Source organism: Trichosurus vulpecula, chromosome 7 (assembly GCF_011100635.1).
Source record: "Trichosurus vulpecula isolate mTriVul1 chromosome 7, mTriVul1.pri, whole genome shotgun sequence".
In the NCBI taxonomy this organism is placed as follows: domain Eukaryota; kingdom Metazoa; phylum Chordata; class Mammalia; order Diprotodontia; family Phalangeridae; genus Trichosurus; species Trichosurus vulpecula.
The window spans coordinates 238,986,351-239,001,246 of NC_050579.1; the positions used below are offsets into that span (position 1 = coordinate 238,986,351).

General features: G+C 37.9%; 1 protein-coding gene across 2 annotated transcripts in view; it reads left to right on the top strand.

Moving 5' to 3' along the window:
- SUPT3H (SPT3 homolog, SAGA and STAGA complex component) overlaps positions 1 to 14,896 on the top strand; it is a 706,568-nt gene that overhangs the window by 360,269 nt on the left and 331,403 nt on the right. The window lies entirely within an intron of this gene.

The following is a 14,896-nucleotide window of genomic DNA, read 5'->3' on the forward strand; positions in this document are numbered from 1 at the left end:
TGGGTGTTTTTTCTTAAAAGGTATTTCAAAGAAGTATAAATTAAATATTAATTTGGTATGAGAATGCTTCATTTTAGCTTAATAATGATTTTTTGGGCCCATGTTAGGCATTTTGAAATATGTGCTAAAGGATGATGAAATTACATTGCTTCATTCTTTTTCTTGATTTCCTTTTATCGTTCCTACAAGTTTCATAGCAATAGTAGTTTAAGTATCTTGAATAACATTAATTCTCAAGGGAGGAACCTGTGACTTAACTAATTTTTTTTTCTGGAAAGAATTTGTACTTTCTATGAGGGTAGAAATTTTTTAATATTACATGCCCCCAGAAATCTATTAACATCATAATTCAGAATAACAGTAATGTCAGTGCCTGTTACTATATAACCCACCACTAGTTTGGTATTTTTAATATCTTAAAAATTGAGTGCTTAAGAAGCAGCACATCACACATGCAAAAACTGGAACAATATTATGAAAAAAATCCCCTATAAATTATATATTTTTAAAACTGCCCTTTATTATTTAATTACATTAAAAGCAAATTAATTAGTGGTTGAATAAAGATGTTTACCAGTAATTTTATGATTAGAATCCAGTGTTGTATAGTTACTAAAAAGTCACCCTTAAAGTCAGGAAGACTTGGGTTCAGTTTTTGCCTTTGACACATACTGAATATGAAAACCTGGGAAGTCACTTTTAACTTCTCAGTACTCCCAGGAAACTCTCTAAGACTGGAAATTGCAGCATAGTTACTCATCTGCTTTGGCAGAGAGAGTTTATCTATCCTATACCAATGAAATCACAGATCTAGATTCCCTCTTCTGCTTCCACTCTTCAAAAAAAAAAATGTTACCACTTAAGTATAAATAAGCTTGATCATGGCATGCCAAATTTCAGTCTTTCCAATATTGGTAAAATGGAGGGCTAACTCATTTTACTTCCTGACCAATTCTTCACTCTGCTGCCTCTGCTCTCGCCATTATTGTCCTCTCCCCTCCTCTTCCTCCAGCCACAACCTCAGACTTTGCACCTGGAACTCTCAGCTCTTCCAGGAACTAGGCCTCCACAACATCTTTACACTGTGCCATGAGCCCTCACATTTTTGTGTATTCCCACTGCTTGGCACAGTGCCTGGCACATAGCCCTTAATGCTCTGTCTGTCTTTTTACTAGTCAAAGGTGTCGAATAGTAAGACTTTTCAGATTATAGTACATCATGGATTAGTTATATGGCTGTACTGATTGGCCAAGTTTGAATCCCTAGGTTAAAAGGAGAGGGAGTGACATAACAATAGAAGGAGGAGACGTTAAGGGGGGGGGGGCTTTCTAATCTTGAGCAAAATTTTTATGATCCAGAAAGGTTGTCTGATAGCGGAGGGGAAGCCTAGATTGAGCTGGTGAAATAAATACTAGGTTGTAAGGAAAAGTACATAGTAGTAGTGTAGCTACTAGGTAGGTGTTGGATTTTGCATCAAACATTGCATATAGTATGTGTCATCATATGAACAATTTTAAAACACTTTGCCCAAAAATTCATTTTGTCTCAGTTGCTTATCCATGGAGATTCATCTCCTATTTCCTAGTGGAAGTCAGTAGAGAAAATTTTTATTCTCATTGTTTGCTTGCTTGTTTGTTCTTCATTTTTGAAGAGGACCATGACATCAGGGAGGTGATGCTATGACATGCAAGTGAACTGGGTTTGTGAGACAGGGCTGTGCAAAGTTACCAGCCTCACTTTTTCCTCCAGAGCCATCTGGATCCAATGGTCAGATATAGATCAGGACAACTGGAGATGGCCCAGGATGCAGTGGGCACCTTTGCCTTTTCAAGCTAAGGTCTTTAACAGGATTCTGTTTGACTGAGGCAATGCCCTTTCAGTGATTTAGGGAAGGAATGCAGCTTCTGTCCTACAAGATTGACTTGTCACATTTGTCACATTTTATACAGTCTTTAATTTGCCTTCTTTCAAAATGTAGAAATGAATGTTGGGAGGCTATTTGGCAAGTGTTTCAAATTCTATGTACATTAACTATCCTCTTAATAGTGCCAAGTTACTAATATTATTTCTTAGAGCATTGTGTTAAATACCCTACCAAAAGGAAACAATGAAAAAGAATAAAGTGCACAGCCATGATTCAGGACAAAGAAGCAAAATTCTAAATCATTCATGAGACTTGAGTAGATAGTCTCCACTTGAAGACCAGACTGATTAGCACAGAGGGTAATTGTTCTTTGTCCAGAGGAAATCCCAGGCAATAAGAAGAGAAGTAGCACCAAGAGACCAAGAGAACCCAAATTGGCTAACCAAGAGAACAGTGACTAGCACAGACTCTGAAGTCAGAGTTGAAGAGGAAAATAAATGCAAAATAAATACATTGTAATTTATTAGGGAGAGCGCTAGCATTTGGGGAAGGTAAAGTGTGGCTCATGAAAGTCTTCATGGAGGTGCTGCTTAGGGTAAGTCTTGAAGTAAACATAGAGTTTTTTGAGTCAGAGTTGAGGAGTGCTGGGGAGGTATGCAGCACAAAGACAAGGAAATTGGAGCTGGAGTATCATGTGTTAGGATCATTAAGCAGGTGACTTGGCTAAACCATAAAGTGTGGGAAGGGGAGGTTGGAAAGAAAGGTTGGGTCCAGGCTGTGAAGCTGGTCTTCCATGTGCTCACTGAAGCATCTTCAGGACAGCACGGATGTTGTTCTTACTGTTCTCTTATTCTCCTATTCTTTCTCATTGGTTCACATAGAAAGAGTCCTCCCCTTGCCTTCTCCCACTCCTCACTATAAGAATGATGGGTTGGGCTGTGAGGGAATATGTTGTTTTTCCTATTGTTGTTGTCTCATTGGATTTGAATAGCAGCTAAAACACCTGCATCTTTTGGTTTTGCTGAGCCATAGATTTCAAGATTAGTTACTATACCTGGAGTAATTAGTTCTTCAACCTCTGTATCTATCCTTTAGCATTAGATTATTTAGTTTCCAATTAATTTTTAATCTATGCTTCTATTGCCCTTTATTAAATGTAATTTTTACCACATTATGGTCTTAAAAGGGTACATTTAATATTTCTGCTCTTCTATATTTAGTTGTGAGGTTTTTATGCCCTAATACATTGTCAGTTTTTGTGAGAGTGCCATGTACAGCTGAGAAAAAAAAGGTATATTCCTTTCTATTCCCTTTAAATTTTCTCCAGACTATCATAGCAAACATTTCCAAGATTCTATTCTTCTCCTTGACTTCTTATTTATTTTATTATTAGATTTATCTAACTCTGAGAGAGGAAAGTTGAGGTACCCTGCTAGTGTAGTTTTACTGTATATTTCCTCCTGTGATTCATTTAATTTTTCCTTTAAGAATTTGGATGCTATACCATTTGGTGCATAATGTGTTTACTATTGATTTTACTTCATCATCTATGGTTCCTTTCGGCAAGATGTAGTTTCCCTGCTTATCCTGTTTAATTAGGTCTCCTTTTGCTTTGCCTGAGATTATAATTGCTATCCCTGCCTTTTTTACTTCAGGTGAAACACACTAGATTTTGCTGCAGTCCCTTATTTTAACAGTTTATGTACCTCTTTCTTTCAAGTGTGTTTCTTGTAAACAACATATTGTTGAATCTTGGTTTCTAATCCATTCTGCTGTATTTCCATTTTATGGGTGAGTTCATCCCATTCACATTTATAATTATGATTCCTAACTGTGCATTTTCTTCCATTCTGCTTTCTCCATGTTATCCTTCTCTTTCTTTTTATTCTATCCCTCCTCTAAAGTCTGTTTTGCTTCTGACCACTGCCTTGTTTTATCTACCCACCATTTCTCTTATCACCTTCCCTTTCTGTTTCCCTGTTGGGTAAGATAGATTTCAATTACCAATTGTGTGTGTGTGTGTGTGTACATTTCCCTCTTTGAACCCTCCACTGGAAAAACTTTTCCTTGTATACCTCTTTTATGTGACATAATTTTCTCCATTCTTTCTCTCCCTTTTCCCTTCTCCCAGGGTGTCCCTCTATCTCATCCATCCATTTATCCATTTTTTTCATTATCTGAACATTATCGACTCACTTCCATATCTTATTTCTATGGAGAATTCTTCTAACTGCCCTCAGGTCTTATTAGAAAGGAAAAAACTTAACTTATATTGAGACCTTTGTGAATTCTCTTTCATGTTTACCTTTTTATGCTTTTCTTGAGGCTTTTATTTGAAAGTCAAATTTTCTATTCAGCTCTGGTCTTTTCATCTGGAATACTTTAAAGTCCTCTATTTCATTGTGTCTACTTTTTCCACCTAAAAGATTACACTCAGTTTTTCTGGGTTGGTTGCTCTTGGTTTTAACACCAGCTCCTTTGCCTTCCAGAATATCATATTCCAAACTCTCCACTCCTTTAATATGGTAGCTACTCACTCTTGTGTGATCCTGAATGGTGCTTCCCAGAATTTGAATGGTTTCTTTCTGACTGCTTTGACCTTGGAGCTCTGAAATTTGGTGATAATTCAGGGAATTTTCATTTTGTGTTGATTAGTGTATTCCTTCCATTTCTATTTTACCTTTTGGTTCTAAGATAGCAAGCTCCTTTTCCTTGACAATTTCTTGAAATAGGATGTCGAGACTCTTTCTTTGATCATGACTTTTAGGTAGTTCAATAATTCTTAAATTATCTCTCCTCAATCTATTTTTTTCAGGTCAGTTGTTTGTCTGACATATTTCACATTTTCTTGCATTTTTTCATTCTTTTGGTTTTATTTTATTGCTTCTTGAGGTCCCATGAACTGATCCACTTCTACTTGCCCAATCCTAATTTTTAAGGAATCATTTTGTTCAATGAGCTTTTGTCCTCTTTTTCCATTTGGTCAATTCTGCTTCTTAAGAAATTATTTTCATCATCAAGTTTTGTATGTCTTGCTTTTGTACCATTTGGCTGATTTTGGTTTTTAAGGTGTTGTTTTCTACTGCCTCTTTTAACCAAGCTGTTAACTGTCTTTTCATAATTTTCTTCCTTTCCTTTCATTTCCTTATCTAAATTTTCTTCTACCATTCTTATGTGATTTTGAAAGTCATTTTTAGCTCTTTCAGGAATTCTTGCTGATTTTGTGTCCAATTTACTTTTTTCTTTTCTTTTGAGGCCTTGTTTGTTGCTCTTTTGACTTCATTGTTTTCTTCTGAGTTTGTGTCTTGAATTTCCCTTGTCACCACAGTAGCTTTTTTATAGTCAAGTTCTTTTTTGTTGCTAACCTATTTCTCGATTTTGAACTGAATGTTAAAGTTGTATTCTTGTCCTGGTGTGGTGCCTGTGAGGGCACTCTCTCTAGATTCAGGGTTTTTTGCACTGCTGTTTTCAGAGCTTTGGGGGCATTTGAAAATTTTTGGTGGTTCCAAAGTGATGTGATTTGGGGAGAGGTGTGGTCCATGTTCTTTTTGTCTGTGCTCTGTGCTTTTTTATCAGGGAAGGTCCCCTGATCCCTTGGGATTGCAATAGATACTGTCCCTCAGAGTCCCTGATTCCTTGGAACCAAGAGGGATACTCCTTCTCAGGGCTTCTGCTCCATCCTGACCAATAGTCCTCCTCTCAACCCTCAGAAGTGTGGGTACAGGCAATTGAGTTGCCAAATAGCATCCAGTCTTGTGTCCAGTGCTAGCATAGGGGTACCCTGTAGTCTCTTGCAGGCTAGTTGCCAGGTCTCCTTACTCTCTTTGTTCTGAGAGCTCCTGAAGCTGTTGTTGCTCCTGTCACCATTTCTTGGTCCTACAATGAGTGTTAGATCCAGTGATCTTTGGGTCAGTGCTACAGATCTCTCTTTCCGACCTCCTAAGTTGTCTTGGGCTAGAAAAATGTCTCACTGTGACCTTTTGTTGGTTCTGCCACTCCAGATTTCAGTATGGGGCCTTATTTTAAGATTATGTGGAGGGGAATGTCAGGAAAGTTCAGCTGAGTGTTTCTCTACTCAGCTGTCTTTGTCTCCATAATGGAAACTGCATAGAGAAGGGGAAGAGGTTTTTATTGTTTTTTTTTTTGTGTAACTGTAAGATAACTCAGTGCCCCCACCCCCAGGCATTCTTCTTCCAGTACAGGGATAGTAGACATGCTTAGTTGATATGATACCACATAAGCAGTGGTAAACAAAATCTGATCTCAGTCAAAATTGATTTCTTCCCATATTATCATTCACAGTGCAACCAAACAGTGTGTATCTCAGCTCAAACAAACATACTTGAATATCCCCACACACTTTGATGATTATACAGGGAAAGAATGCCAAGGCCCACTTTTACCTCCCATTTCACTAATTGATTTTGACACCTAATAATGCCCAGCTTACTTCAAGCACTGGCTCCCCAAAGCGATTATTGCACTAACACTGGTCACAGTGATTGGGTTACCTGCTCTGCAACCTTTGTATTTCTTGGTCTTCCTAAATACCCCCAATGAATCACAGTCATTCAGTCATTTGCTTCTCTTTCCCAGTTGTCCTTTGGAAGGTGAGAGATGTGGAGAAAACTTTCCTCCATTGCAGATGGCCTACTGTGAGTCTCTGCTTTCCTAACCCCACAGCATCTCAGTATTCTGCCATTTTTCCATAAGCAGTTTCAATGTTTTATTAATAACATGGAAACACCAAGAATTCACATTTGAGATAAGTCAATTATTTAGAGCTTTGTTTTGTTTTTTGCTACATTACCTTATGATGAGTTGGAATATCGCTTTTATGGGAGACATCCTTGTGTAGTGGATAGAACCCTGGATTTGAAGTTGGAAAGATGTACTTTCTGATTCTGTCTCAGATACTTATTACCTCTGTGACGATGGGCAAGTCACTTATTTTCTTTAAGCATCAGTTTCTTCATCTTTGAAATGGGAATGATAATATCTGTACTTTTCAATAAAGCAGGGCTGTTGTGAGGATAAAATAATTTAATGTCTGTAAAATACTTTGCAAACATAAATATAAAGTATTATTATTGTTGTATTCATAATCTTAGTTTTATGATTATCCCTTGATATCTCCACTTAATCTCAGGGATATATTCTGAAAATCCTCCAAAGACGTCAAAACAAAATTTATCTTTTTTCCTTTTAAGGAACCATTTTAAAAGAAAATGTCTACTGGACTGAAAGCTCTATCATTAGATAATTTAACTTGTCTAATTTTTATTACCCCAAGTATCAAAAAAAGAATTATACGCAAGATAAATGATTAATAAATTGTTGTTGTGATACTTTGTATAAGAGGAGGAGAAAAAGTTTTAAAAAACCAAGTGAGCGAGGATAAATTGTCACTGCTCTATTCCAAACAAGTTTGAATTTGCTATCCTCGTGATACCTGTTGTGATCCCTTCTTAACTTGTTCTTTGTCAAACTTATCAGTCATACATATTCATTTAATGAGGTCACTCTTTCCTTTTTGCATGAAGCAGGTAAAATCATATGGTTGTATGTGGTTGGAAGTAGTGTAAATTCCAGAGTAGTGATAATTTACATGTGTTTATGACCATTTCATTGCCCTAAGCAGCCAAACATAACCAAACTTCTCCAGTTTTTTTCTCCCCTAAACACAGTGGGTAATTTGGGCTGGTCAAATATTGGATCATGATGACATAAACAGTATGATGTCTGTGTTTGCGTGTGCTGTCTAGTGCCAGAGTGGATGACTAGAGTGCATATTAGGCCTCAAGCCTGGTATTCACTCTAATTATAATTATGAGAAATATCTTGGAACGATAGTGATAGTTACCATATAAATATCCAGTCAAATATGTGGGCAGAGGAAAAAGAAAAGCTTTTTCTTTTAGAAGAAAAAGTCATCCAGGGCCTTATACCAAGTGATAGTCACATACTGTCCATTCCAAAGTAATGTCAATTACCTGAGGTAGGAAAAAGACTGAAAAGCCAGAGCTAATAAAAAAAAAAGTAACTAGCAACCAAGACCACACCAATTATTTAACCACAGCATCCAGAATAATTTAACCACATTAGAGTTTGTAGCCAGCAGTAAGTACTGAAATGTTGGAAGCAACTAAAGCATCCAAAAAGACACATACATGCAACTAAAGAAATGTCTCTTTGTCCTTTCTTTTCTGTTTGGTTCCTGGATGCCCCATGGGAAAGATCTGCTTGGGGGATTTGTATTCTTGGGGGCTGGTGTGGAACTGGTTGTTGATTCTGCCTGTTGCAAATTATCACCAAGCAGTCAACCTTTGTTCTTCTCTCTTGGAATTCCTGTGATGAAAAAATAAATCACATCTTTTCCTGTTATCCTTAATCAAGGCCTTCACATTATTGAAAATGGGTCTTCAGAGAACAGTGGTGTGTTCTATTAAACATGCCTAATAGCAACAGCACAAAGCATGATATTAACACTTAAGGAGACATTTCTATTCTTTTTTCTCTTTATGAGGCCATGGAATGTTTACTTAGAAAATACTCTTATATGTACGCATGACTTGGTATAGGGACTAGACCTGTGATTTCATCATTATATGGGACTGCTAGATGAGGACACTACTTCTACTAATGCACATCAGCACATTCTTTGCAATTTATATCCTTAGAGATTATTCAGTGACTTGCCTAAGGTTACACAGCCAGTATATATCAGAGGTGCAGCTTGAAACCAGGACTTACTGTCTTCAAGGTCAGCTCTCTTCACTATGCCATGCTGTCTCTTAGGTAGACCTATGAGTAAGTAAAATTGATAAACTCTCCTATCTCATTTTGCAGTAATTTCCTTTTGGGATATCTACTTTCCTACCTATTTATCGTTTCTCTTAATTTCATAACTATAACATTTACAATTAAAATAAATAATTACCCTCATGCTCATGCCTCAAATCAGTTTAAAAACTGTTTAAAAACCTGGGGACTAATAGATAATTATTGTCATAGAATAGAATCAAAGGACCTTTTTCCTTTGGTCCAGACTTATTATGATTTCAACCATGTGATCAACTCACTACAGACTAATGCAGATCTACCATTCATTTCCCCTTATAGAGATTCACATATTGATAAATCCTATCTCTCCCATACTTTCACTCCATCTGCACTACATCCGTTCTAGTCCAGTCCCTTATCCTCTCTCACCTGGACTTTTGCAATGGTCTCCCTGCTTCTAAATCAGTCTTCTATACTTCTGAGTGGTATTGCTAGAATACATGTCTGCTCCTGTCACTCCCACAATCAACTAATTCCAATAGTTCTCTGTTATCACTAGGAACAAATATAAGCTCATCTGTTTCAAAGCTCTTCACAACGTGGCTCCAACTTGTTCATCAAGCATTTTTATCCACTACTACTCCTACTCCTCTTTACACACTCTTTAAGCTACATTGCATTATTTCTGTCTTCTGTATGTGTCATTAATTTTTCCAGCCAAACTTTCCTTCTTGCTGTTGGGCGCAGATATTCATATCTTCTGCCTTCCCTTACCGTACCCTATTTTTCATCCACGTTATGACCTTCATTCCCTAAATCCCTCAGTTTTCGCCGAGATCAACTCCTCTGAACAAGCCACTCACCTTTTTTTCTCTATCTTGATTCCATGGTAAAGCAGTTCAGCTCTCCACTGTTCTCTTCTCTTGACTTTCTAGTCTCCTCTTAACATATTTCCAGTTGTATACTACCAAGCCTCAACCTTGGACCACTCTCACTATCTGCTGCCTTACTTCCTATACATGTGTGGCTGAATGAAGGTGGAGAAAATCATGCACCCATTCTGATTGGGTGCACTACAAATTTATGGCACACACCTTCAACTGGTCTGTCACTGCTGCTAAACAATCTTATTCTATTTCTCTTATCATCTAATTTTCTCACTCTCCACAGCATCTCTTCTAAACATTTTCATCCCTTCTCAAACTTCTCCTGGCTCGCCTTTCCCCTACTCTTTCGCTTGAAAAACTTGCTTCCTGTTTTACTGAAAAAATTGAGATCATTCACCATGAGCTCCCTCTTTTCCCTTTTTTCTTCATCTCATATCACTCATATGCCTCTGCCACTACCTCTTTTTTCATCCCTCTCTCATATGATGGCTTTATTTCTTACAAACTATAACCCCTCTGCCTATTCAAGCAATTCCGTTCCATCCCATCTTCTCCATTAAATTGATTCCTTTGTCATCCTTTACTCTATCACTTATTTTCAATCCCTATTTGTCTAGTGGCCCCTTTCCTGTTACCTATAAACAGGCCCATGTTTCCCCCATCCTGAAAAACCTTCACTTAATCCTTCAATCCTCATTAACTATTGCTGTATATATCTTCTGCCCTTTGTTGCCAAACTCTTTGAAAAAGCCATCTGTGATAGGTACCTCCACTTTCTCTCCGCTCATTCTCTTTTTAACCCCTTACATTCTGACTTCAGATCTCATCATTTCATTAAGATTGCTCTCTCCAGAGTAATCAGTAATTTCTCAATTGCCATACCCAAAGGCCTTTTTCTCAGTCTCATTCTCCTTGATCTCTTGGTACCCTTTGACGGCGTTGATCACCCTCTTCAGGCATTTCTTACTCTAGCATTGGTACTAGAGCAAGCATTGGCCAAAGAGAATAATTAGTTCATTAGTTTTGATGGCAACTTCCTAATAAAAAGAAAAGATGTGCATTTCCAAATACTCCTTATCAATTCTGATGAAATATCCCAAGTTCACCAGCTATTTCCTTTCGGTTATGCATCTTAACAAAAGGTAGTGATCCGCCGAGGTCATTTTCATCTGCACGTGGTCTTCCTCAAAGCAGTCGGAAGCGCTGTGTAACCTTTATTGCCATCATCAGTCACTTTCATGGTCTGTGTATAGTATAATTTCAGTTCTTCGAAGAGTCCCCGAGGAAGGGGGAATGAAGAAAGGACAATTCAATTCAGCAAATAATTATTAAGCGTCTGAACTACGCTAGGTGATAAGGATACGGGAGATGAAAAATAGCAAACTCTTGGCCTTCTAAAAGCTTCCAAGTCTACCGGGAGAAGGTGGCTACGCGACGTGTACAGCTAAGTGTGATACAAGGCGGGGACTGATGAGGACGCGGCGCTCTACAGAATTTTCAGGAGAAGGTCACTTTCCATTGGGATGAAGAGGAGGCCGGAGAAGTCTACAATCTAACAGAAACTAGTTCTAGAGCTCACTAAATGACGAGTGATATAATTTCCTAGAGTCTTGAGGGAAAAAAGACCATACATAAGACACAAAAACTGCCATAACATGGGATGGTAGTTGACTAGGGTATTTACGGGAGAGATTTGTCTTTAAACTCAGCATATTGATACCAGAGTGACCTTGGACAAGCCATCTTTTGACCATGAGTTTCCTTATCTGAAAAACAAAGGCATGGATATCTAAGGCTGTTTTCAGATTCTTTGATCTGACTTTAAAATATTTATGGTTTTTCTTTTTCTTTGTTTCATCACCCACATAAGCAAATTGAAACTTCTACATAGGTTAGTTGAATAATCTTTGTGAATTGCTGTGGCCAACAAAATTCCCTCACCTGTTGACCATTTCTCTAGTATTGAGCTTCCCCAAACTTAGCTTGTTTGATCCTTGAAAAACAAACAAGTGGATTGATTTGAAGCCTTTCTGACTTTGTCCTCTGCTGGCATAGCGTAGCCTTCAAGAACTGAGTGTTGCCTCCACACCACAAAGAAATATTGGAGTGGCATTTCAGTAGAGCATTATGGTTTCATTTTGCAAATACGATTTGATTTGTAAAAACTTGATTTGTATGCAACTTTTAAGAAACACACTGCATAAAGCAAGCTATGTATGTACAAGACATGTTCTGTGTAGCAAAATCATTTCTAGCAGATGGTACCGAGTGCTTTGTTTAACTGATTACAAATAAATTTCTTAGAGTAAATATACCTTATAGAACAAATCCTTTCTTTTATTCTCCCTGTGCATGTTATGTTTACTCTTTTTTTTTTGCAGGGGGGAAGGCAGGGCAGTTGGGGTTAAGTGACTTGCCTTAAGTCACACAGCTAGTAAATGTGTCAAGTGTCTGAGGCTGGATTTGAACTCAGGTACTCCTGACTCCAGGGCCAGTGCTTTACTCACTGTACCACCTAGCTGCCCCCAAGTTTACTCTTTAGGGAAAAAAAGGTGTTGTTGACTTGCAGCTGAACTTCTTATTTTTTTCTGTCACTTAACAATTTACTCTTTACCTCTGACCACCCTTTCCCATTTCAGATGCCGTATAGAATACCTAGAAGGTTAGTTCAAGTGCTAGTCCAAACATTCCATTCTGTTTTGATTTTTTTTAAGTGTGAGCAGAGTGGTTCTTCATTAAATTGGCCCCTGAAATCATAAACGGACATAGCCCTATATTGTCCTGAAATTGAACTTTAACAATTATTTTATTAAGTACCTAATATATACAAAGTCTAGACTAGTTTGTAGAAGAGATCAAAAGATTTAGTAAGTCAGGACTCCTACCCTCATGGAGTTCATAGTCTGTTAGTGGGATAAAACACACATACAGCTGTCATACAAAATACGTGATGGTTACAGAAGAGAACCAAGCCTCCTGTGTGGTTCCAAGGGGAGTAAAAAGTATTCCTGTCTCGGGAGACCAAGGAAAATGTTTTGAAGGAGTTAGCATTTGAGGTGGGCCTTGATGGGTAGAATTTCAATAAGCAAAGATGAGAATTGGGGTCAGTATAGTGTGTGTTTGGAAACCAGTGTCTGTCCAAAGGCATAGAAGTGGGATAGTAGAACAGCTCTTTTGCAGGGAGGGAAGGTAGGGCCAAGTTCCGTTTGGCTGAAGCTTAGGATAGCATGATAAAGCTACAAAGGGAGGGTAGCAGCAGGCTGAGGAGGGCCTTCAATGTTAGGCTGAGGAGTTTCATTTTTTCTAGATGTGGATAGACTTCAGACCAGACTTTGCGTGAGTATTTTATACTTGACCTGGACCCAACCCCAATTCTATTATGCCTTTTATCCCTGGAATTGACCTGTTCCCATTGAAGGTTGGGAATGAATGGAAGAATAGGAACGTATTTTATAAAGTCACCTAATTATGGCATTTAGATTTAGCCTAAAATTGAAAACAATTATATTAAATTATAATCAGACTTTGGGAATGTCTAAAGTGTGAATATCAGTTTTTTTTAAGTGCAGGTTTTGCTTATTACTTAAAATATTTTTGTTTGGTACATGGGAAGTATCCATTAAATATGTCTTCTTTCTAGTATAATTTATATGTACATATACACATATATAATTTTTATAATAATATAAATTCCCTTCAGAGCATATTTCCCTAATTTAACAGGTGTTTATTTAAAGGTCATCTTCCAATTTGCACCTTTGTTTTGGCATGCACGCAGTCACACACACACACACACACACACACACACACACACACCACGCACGTGCAAGTCTAATTTAAACCCACAGGGTGCTGTAGCAACTTCCTTCACAAAAATGCTGAACTGCTTATTCTTAAGTTCTTGTAGACTATTGGAACATAAACCCATGATTTTATTCAGTATGTGGGAAAGCATTTCTAAACAGAAACATGAAAGTAAAAGAACAGAGTCTCATCTTACCTTATAAATACTCTCAGATTTTTAGGCATCTGTCATTCATGCAGTGAGAAGCAGTATCAGAGTGTTAGGCTAAAAGAAGTGGTCATTAAGACATTTGGTGAGTAGATTGACTTGAGATGATGCTCTCCAGAGCTGAGGATGAGGATATAAGAATTAAGTGTGATCACAGTGCTTTTGCTGGTTGTGTACCCAGAGTACAAGTCTCCTCTGGCTTCACTTGCCATCAACCACTGCCACTCGAATCACAGCACTTCCTTCTATGTCTAAAGTTAGGGGGGAAATATGGTAGAGCATCAAGGATGGAAGCAGAAGAAGCACAGACTGTGGGCCAGTTCCAGAAAGCAGACTGGGATAGTGATGAAGAAATACAGAGGAAATAGCCAAAAGGTATTGCCAGACTGAGAAAAGAAGGAGGCAAAAGTGCCAGCAAAGAAAGAATCTATCGGACAGATACCTGAGATTGTCCTGCCACAGGCACCAGAGAAAAACATGGCAATCAGGGTCAGCAGGTCAGCTGTATTATTTTCAAGACTAGGTTAACTAGGCCTGTGTTTCAGTGATTGGTGGGAAAGCAATGATTCAAGTACTATCTATGACTTCAAAATGCTGAACACATTTGCACAGAAAACAATGAAGCAACTGTGGCTAGGTATAGCAGTTTTCATTTTCATTTTGCCAAAACCACCATGCCATTTCCATGTGTGGGGAAGAAATTGGAAGTAGTAATGTGCAAAAAATTATGGGAGAACAAAGCTGAAGCATCAACAACCTTTTATAAATTCAGTGAACAAATGATCAAGATATATTCATTCTCTCATGCATGCATTCAGCAAATATTTATTTCTTACTGTGTACAAAGCATTATACCACATGCTAAAAGAGAAAAAAATTTCAAAGATACAAAGTTTAGATTAAACATAAGCTCTCTAGCTTCAGGAATTTATATTCTATTGGTATATATAAAGAACAGACACTTTTGAGTGGTTGCTCCTCCAAGTATCTATGCAACCTTTTCTGTGGTTTCTAATCTTTTGAGTTATCTGGGCCCCTGAGAAGTTAGGTGACTTGTCCAGTCACCCAGCCTGCATGGGTCAAAGACAGGTTCTGAGTCCTCCTCTCTATGCATTTTGCTGCTGATAGTCACATTTTTGGTGTGTCAAATGGCTTTTGCCTTTGCCCATCCTGTCCCCATACCTTTAAATCCTTCCTTCCTCGAGTGTGCCTTCCTTTAAGGCTTAACACCTGGTCTGCTTAGTATGATCAGTTTTAATTGTTAGTGATTGATCATTCCCTCCACCTATATTCTTGTATACTTATATATTTACATTTTGTGCCTCCCTCCTGTCTCCCAGTAGAATGAAC